This window comes from Sapajus apella, unplaced genomic scaffold (genome assembly GCF_009761245.1).
Source record: "Sapajus apella isolate SASKATOON/1434 unplaced genomic scaffold, GSC_monkey_1.0 scaffold23, whole genome shotgun sequence".
Lineage (NCBI taxonomy): Eukaryota > Metazoa > Chordata > Mammalia > Primates > Cebidae > Sapajus > Sapajus apella.
In genome coordinates, this window is record NW_022436963.1 from 4870300 (window position 1) to 4878226 (window position 7927).

The 7927-nt window shown below is 39.4% G+C and overlaps 1 protein-coding gene and 1 non-coding gene across 3 annotated transcripts in view; one reads left to right on the forward strand and one right to left on the reverse strand.

The window, feature by feature from the left end:
• Positions 1-7927, forward strand: part of CACNA1D (calcium voltage-gated channel subunit alpha1 D) — a 461268-nt gene that overhangs the window by 46413 nt on the left and 406928 nt on the right. The window lies entirely within an intron of this gene.
• Positions 5853-5978, reverse strand: LOC116559653. Its single transcript, XR_004272556.1, has one exon. It is a non-coding gene; the product is annotated as a small nucleolar RNA SNORA26 (small nucleolar RNA).

Below are 7927 nucleotides of genomic sequence, written 5' to 3' on the forward strand. Positions count from 1 at the left end.
CTGGCTATGATGGCATGCGGAAGGATGAGGTGGAAGGATCACCTGAGCCCAGGAGGTCAACTCTGGAGTAAGCTGTGATTGTATCACTGCACTCCAGCCTGGGTGACAGAGCGAGAGCTTGTCTCAAAAAAACCCCCATGGTTTTTGGTTTTCAGAGTTTGGGGATTTTGGAATTGCTCATGAGAGAGAACACGAGTCTGTCTCAGTCAATTTCACCACTAAATAAATGAGTTTCAGTTCTTTCTCAACAGAAGTTCATGGGCAGAGGTGCTGAGTGGCAAGTATAGAAGGAAAAGGTTTACTATGGGGAGGAATTTCACAATTAGCTAAGGCTCTGGCTCTGCCTTTAGGTCGGTTAATTTAGGTGGCTGAGTGGCAAGATGATAACCTTGAAGGGACAGAGATGCCTGGATGGCACAATCCTTTTTTGGATTCTTCTCTCCTCTGTGGCACCTGATAAGCTGTCAATGCTTGTTAACATTTCATTGATTTCTGTAGCACATTAGGGCCTTCCTGGAGTGTTCAACCATAGCCAAGTTATAATGTAAAATTTCTGGAGACTAATATTTATCTAAATTAAGTTAATTATAGGGATGATAAAACTCACTGAGACATGTGTTTTGAAGAGATTAGAGTTGAATTTCCTAAACAAGAAGCAAGGGAAACCTTTCTTGGAAAATTGATTTGCCATCCTTCATGCTGATCATTTATGGGATGTAAGTTCATCGTGTGAAAGGCTGCTAAATGCCTTACTCAATCTTTTGGGATGACAAAAGAATAAACAGACAAATCTCACCTTACACTGGGAAAGTGTTCCCCTGCAGCCCCAAATGGAAATCTTGGTGTAAACTATTTAAAAGGAACAGTAAAGAAAGTGATGGTAAGAGCTCGTATATGTGTGTCTGGGGATGAAAGATGGTATCCAAAGGGTGGGAGTAGTTTGTAAGCTGATTCCAATTGTAGTTGATGATTACCTTTTACTGTGTTGTCTTTTTTTTTTTTTTGGATAGGGAGTCTCATTCTGTTACCCAAGCTGGAGTGCCATGCCATGGTCTTGGGTCCCTGCAACCTCTGCCTCCCAGGTTCAACCTCCCAAGTAGCTGGGACTACAGGCTTGTGCCACCACACCTGGCTAATTTTTGTATTTTTAGTAGAGATGGGGTTTCAGTACGTTGACCAGGCTGGTCTCAAACTCCTGACCTCGTGATCTGCCTGCCTTGGCCTCCCAAAGTGCTGGGATTATAGGCGTGAGCCACCACACCCGGCCTGTGTTGTCATTTTTATGGGTTGTGTCAACGTCAGAAATCCTCCTGTCTTCCCCTTGTCACCACCATCATCTTCCCATCATTAAATTTTATTTTGATTCATTTTATAGATGTTTACTGGATGCTTTTCATGGTACTGAAGATGCCACAAAGATGTAGTAGGTGTTAGAGAAATGTAACTATTAAGACCTGGTCTTTGCTCTCTGTATCAGTCCATTCTTGCACTACTATAGGGAAATACCTGAGACTGTATAATTTATAAAGAGGTTTAATTGATTCACAGTTTTACAGACTATATAGGAAGCACGATGTTGGCATCTGTTTGGCTTTTGGGGACATCTCAGGAAACTTAACAATCATGGCGGAAGGCAAAGGGAAAGTCATTACTTCACATGGCTGGAGCAGGAGGAAGAGAAGCAGGAAGCGGAGGTGCTGCACACTTTTAAATGACCAGATCTCATGAGAATAGCACCAAGAGGAAAGTCCACCTGATCCAGTCACCTCCCATCAGCCCCCCCCTCCAACATTGGGAATTACAGTTGACTTGAGATTTGGGCAGGGACACCAGTCCAAACCTTATCCTCTCTAAAGTTTATAGTCTTGTCAGGTAGACAAGTAAATTCAATAGTTGTGTATGTACAGTGAGATAAGTTTCCAAATCTTGGGATAGAAGTATTCATAAAGTGTTATGGGCTCACAGAGAGGATATCCAAATCAGCCTGAGTCAGAAGTAGGGAGAGCTTCTAATGGAAAATAATAATGCCTTTTATAATGCCCCCCCTTTTTTTTTTGAGATGGAGTCTTGCTCTATTGCCTAGATTGGAGTGCAGTGGCACAATCTTGGCTCACTGCAACCTCTTCCTCCTGGGTTCAAGCAATTCTCCTGCCTCAGCCTCCCTAGTGGCTGAGATTACAGGCACCTGCCACCATGCCCTACTAATTTTTGTATTTTTATTAGACATGGGGTTTTGCCGTGTTGGCCAGGCTAGTCTCAAACTCCTGACCTAAAGTGATCTGCCTGCCTCAGCCTCCCAAATTGCTGAGATTACAGACATGAGTCACCACGCCCAGTGAAAATGATGCTTTTGAATTGACTTTTATCTTGTTGCTTAACATTTAAAAAATTTTAAGTAAAATGCACAGAATGTGATTTAGCTCAATGAATTCTGACAAATGTATACATCCATATTGACATCACCTCAATGGAGATATAAATCATAATTATTTTCTTTTTTTGTTGATTTGCAAATATTTTTTATTATTCTGTGAGTTGTATTTTCAGTTTCTTTTTTTTTTAAATATATGCTTTATTGAATTTTAGGTTTTGGGGTACATGTGAAGAACATGCAAGATTGTTGCATAGGTACATACATGGCAATGTGGTTTGCTGCCTTCCTCCCCATCACCTATATCAGCATTTCTCCCCATGTTAACCCTCCCCAGCTCCCCACCACCTGCTATCCCTCCCCTAGTTCCCCCTCAAGAGACCCCACTATGTGATGCTCCCCTCCCTGTGTCCATGTGTTCTCATTGTTCAACACCCGCCTATGAGTGAGAACATGCGGTGTTTGATTTTCTGTTTTTGTGTCAGTTTGCTGAGAATGATGGTTTCCAGGTTCATCCATGTCCCTATAAAGGACACAAACTCATCATTTTTTATGGCTGCATAGTATTTCATGGTGTATATGTACCACATTTTCCCTGTCCAGCCTATCATTGATGGGCAGTTGGGTTGGTTCCAAGTCTTTGCTATTGTAAACAGTGCTGCAATGAACATTCGTGTGTGTGTGTGTCCTTACAATAGAATGCTTTATAATCCTTTGGATATATACCCAGTAATGGAATTGCTGGGTCAAAGGGAATTTCTATTTCCAGGTCCTTGAAGAATCGCCACACTGTCTTCCACAATGGCTGAACTAATTTACACTCCCATCAACAGTGTAAAAGTGTTCCTATTTCTCCACATCCTCTTCATCATCTATTGTCTCCAGATTTTTAAATAATTGCCATTGTAACTAGCGTGAGATGATATCTCAATGTAGTTTTGATTTGCATTTCTCTAATGACCAGTGATGATGAGCATTTTTTCATGTTTGTTGGCCTCATATATGTCTTCTTTTGTAAAGTGTCTGTTCATATCCTTTGCCCACTTTTGAATGGGCTTGTTTGTTTTTCTTTTGCAAATCTGCTTTAATTCTTTGTAGATTCTGGGTATTTGCCCTTTGTGAGATGGGTAAACTGCAAAAATTTTTTCCCATTCTGTTGGTTGCTGATTCACTCTAATGATTGTTTCTTTTGCTGTGCAGAAGTTCTGGAGCTTAATTAGATCCCATTTGTCTATTTTGACTTTTGTTGCCAATACTTTTGGCGTTTTAGTCATGAAGTCCTTGCCTATGCCTGTGTCCTGAATGGCTTTGCTTAGGTTTTTTTCTAGGGTTTTTATGGTGTTAGGTCTTATGTTTAAGTCTTTAATCCATCTGGAGTTAATTTTAGTGTAAGATGTCAGGAAAGGGTCCAGTTTCTGCTTTCTGCACATTGCTAGCCAGTTTTCCCAACACCATTTATTAAACAGGGAATTCTTTCCCCACTGCTTGTTTTTGTCAGGTTTGTTAAAGATCAGATGGTTGTAGGTGTGTGGCATTACTTCCAAGGCCTCTGTTCTGTTCCATTGGTCTGTATCTCTGTTTTGGTACCAGTACCATGCTGTTTTGAATACTGTAGCCTTGTAGTATAGTTTGAAGTCAGGTAGGGTGATGCCTCCAGCTTTGTTCTTTTTGCTTAAAATTGTCTTGGCTATGCAGGCTCTCTTTTGGTTCCATATGAAGTTTAAGGTGTTTTTTTCCAGTTCTGTGAAGAAGGTCATTGATAGCTTGATGGGGATAGCGCTGAATCTATAAATTACTTTGGGCAATATGGCCATTTTCACAATATTGATTCTTCCTAACCATGAGCATGGAATGTTTCTCCATCTGTATGTGTACTCTTTTATTTCGTTGAGCAGTGGTTTGTAGTTCTCCTTGAAGAGGTCCTTTACATTCTTTATTAGTTGTATTCCTAGGTATTTTATTCTCTTTGTAGCAATTCTGAATGAAAGTTCGTTCTTGATTTGACTCTCTTTAAGTCTGTTATTGGTTTATAGGAATGCTTGTGATTTTTGCACATTGATTTTGTACCCTGAGACTTTACTGAAGTTGCTTATCAGTTTCAGGAGATTTGGGGCTGAGATGATGGGGTCTTCTAAATATACAATCATGTCGTCTGCAAATAGAGACAATTTGACTTCCTCATTTCCTAATTGGATACCCTTTATTTCTTTTTCTTGCCTGATTGCTCTGGCTAGAACTCCCAATACTATATTGAATAGGAGTGGTGAGAGAGGGCATCCTTGTCTAGTGCCAGATTTCAAAGGGAATGCTTCCAGTTTTTCCCCATTCAGTATGATACTGGCTATGGGTTTGTCATAAATAGCTTTTATTATTTTGAGATACATTCCATCGATACCTAGTTTATTGAGAGTTTTTAGCATAAAGGCTGTTGAATTTTGTCAAAGGCCTTCTCTGCATCTATTGAGATAATCATGTAGTTTTTATCTTTATCAAGAAACAATAATTAGAGTGAATCAGCAACCAACAGAATGGGAAAAAATTTTTGCAGTCTACCCATCTCACAAAGGGCAAATACCCAGAATCTACAAAGAATTAAAACAGATTTGCAAGAGAAAAACAAACAAGCCCATTCAAAAGTGGGCAAAGGATATGAACAGACACTTTACAAAAGAAGACATATATGAGGCCAACAAACATATGAAAAAATGCTCATCATCACTGGTCATTAGAGAAATGCAAATCAAAACTACATTGAGATACCATCTCACGCTAGTTACAAAGATATGTTTAAAATCATAATTATTTTCATCAATACACAGAGTTCCTTTGTGCTTCTTTCCAGCTAGTATCCTACCCTGAGCTACCTCCTCAGAGGCCACCAGATGAACTACCTTTGGCCTGGACATTTACAATCAGAAGGAGTGGTGGAAGGGCAAGTCCATGGAGGGAACAGTGTGCAAAGGCATGGACGTGTGAGAGATTGTGGCATGTGTGAGGGACCTCCAGCCCTCTGATTTTATCTTGCTGGGCTGAGGGCAAGCCATCTTTGTTGAATGAATGTTTGACAGAGATGAGGCTAAGTGCCAGGTCACCAAGGGATGAGACATCAAGCAACTTGACTTTCATCCTTTAAGAAAAAGGGAGTTATGAAAGAGTTTCAGGCAGGGTAGTAGTCATGGTATACTAATACTTTGATTTTATTTTTAAATTAATTAATTAATTTTTTTAGAGACAAGATCTTGCTCTGTCACCCAGTCTGGAGTTCAGTGGTACAATCATAGCTCACTGTAGCCTTGAACTCCTAGGCTCAAGTGATTCTCCCAACTTAGCCTCCCAAGTAGCTTGGACTGTTGGTGTGCCCCATCATCCTAGGCTTGAAATGACCTTTAAAGCAGAGAAAACTTAAATGTCTCACTTGTTCTATGAGCTATATAAAAATATCACTAAGGTGCTTAAATTGTGATGAATTTTTTTCTGGTTAAGCTGTGACTCCAGACAGGAATCTACAGAGGAGTTTTATAATCTCTTCTCTGGGTTTTATGGAGTATTACTTTAGCCTTCTGTGTTAGTCTCTTAAAGAACTGCGAACTTGCATTTTAAAGTTCAAATGGTTAAAACATTTTGAGGGCAAAGTTCTATTTTGTTGGTAGGAAATTGTTAAATGCATTCTTCTGTAAAATATAGTAATCAGCCCTTTTATGTGAAGAGGGACAAATATCTAATTAAAAATACTACTTGACATGAAACAATTGATCAAATATTTCAATGAAGACAAAGTTTTCTGCTCAGTGATTGTGTTGGATGATGTCTGCATTTAAAATGCTGTTTCATATTAATTCTGTATGTCATTGATCTCTGTCTTTGATTTACACAAAGGAGTCAGAGATGATTCTTTTCTGTAGGGAGAATCTCAAAAGCAGAAACTGAACTGATACTACAGAAGAAATGAAATAAGGCTCATTAGGATTTTTTGAGAGAGTGTTGTTTGGTGCAGTGTCTTCTGACTAAATTGATAGTTTCTTTGCTTTTGAGATATAAAAGGGAAAAACAGTTACCTGAAAGAAACTTCCAGTCTCTGGAGCAAAGTGGTCTATCTTTGGAAGTTTGTAGTCTAACGTTGACTAGTTGGTTTTGGGAATCACTTCTGCCACTTTTCTCCAAAGGAAACATTAGAATGCAAATTTGTTTTTAAAATTATATTGTTTTTCATACTTTGAAAAGTGAACTTGGATGAGTAACATTGGGTCTCAGTATTGTTATGCAAAACTTAAGGGAGTATAGACAATGAGAGCAACCCAGAAAGACATGTTGAAAAAGAAGAGTTAAATAGAGTGACATACTATCTGAAAGGAACTAAAGACATTAAGAAAATGGTAAAAGACATGAAAGAGCGTTATTCATCAGAATTAGAAAAACTTAAAATTGGGTGACAGAATTCAAGAAAGAACTAGAAATGAAAAGAAAAAAAAATCATTTTAAAAATGACAACCAAACCAGGAGACACTGTAGAGCAAATAGACACAAGAGAAGGCAAAAAGAAATATAAGTTCAGGCCGGGCATGTTGGCTAATGCCTGGAATCTCAGCACTTTGGGAGGCTGAGGTGGGTGGATCATGAGGTGAGGAGATCAAGACCATCCTGGCTAACATGGTGAAACCCCGTCTCTACTAAAAATACAAAAATTAGCTAGGTGTAGTGGCGTGTGCCTGTAATCCCAGCTACTTGGGAGGCTGAGGCATGAGAATTGCTTGAACCCAGGAGGTGGAAGTTGCAGTGAGCCGAGATGGTGCCACTGCACTCCAGACTGGTGATAGAGAGAGACTTTAAAAAAAAAAAAAAAAAAAAAGGAAGAAATACAAGTTCAAAGAAATGAAGAAACAAAAAGCATTGAAGAAAAGTGACAAATAGAGATCAGAAAGATCTGAAATAGTTACTAGGCACTTCCATACCAAGAATCCTGGTTCTCAAGGACCCAGAGGCTGATAGGATTGGAATATCCCATTATTTGTGCTAACCTATAAGGATCATGTGACAGTTTCAACACTACATGGTGGTAGTATTGTTATTCCTACCACCATGTATTTTGACTAAACACTTTAAAAATATTTTTCTCAGGCCAACTTCATTCTCTCGCCCTTTTTAATGGATAGAGTACCTGAAGCAAAAGAAGACCACAGAAAGGGAACAGAATAAGTACTATATCTGAAAGTTAAGAAATTACCTGGCTGGGGCAATGGTTCACATCTGTAATCTCATCACTCTGGGTGGTTGAGGTGGGAGGCAGGAGCATCACTTGAGCCCAGGAATTTGAGACCAGCTTGGGCAACATAGTGAGACTCTGATTCTACAAAAAATTAAAAAAAAAATTACCCAGGAGTGGTGGTGCATGCCTGTAGTTCCAGCTACTTGAGAGGCTGAGATGGGTGGATGGCTTGAGTTGAACTTGGGAGGTCGAGGCTGCAGTGGGCTAAGACTGTACCACTGTATTTCAGCCCTAGCCTGAGCAATAGAGCCAGACCCTGTCTCAAAAAAAAAAAAAAAAAAAAAAAAAAAAAA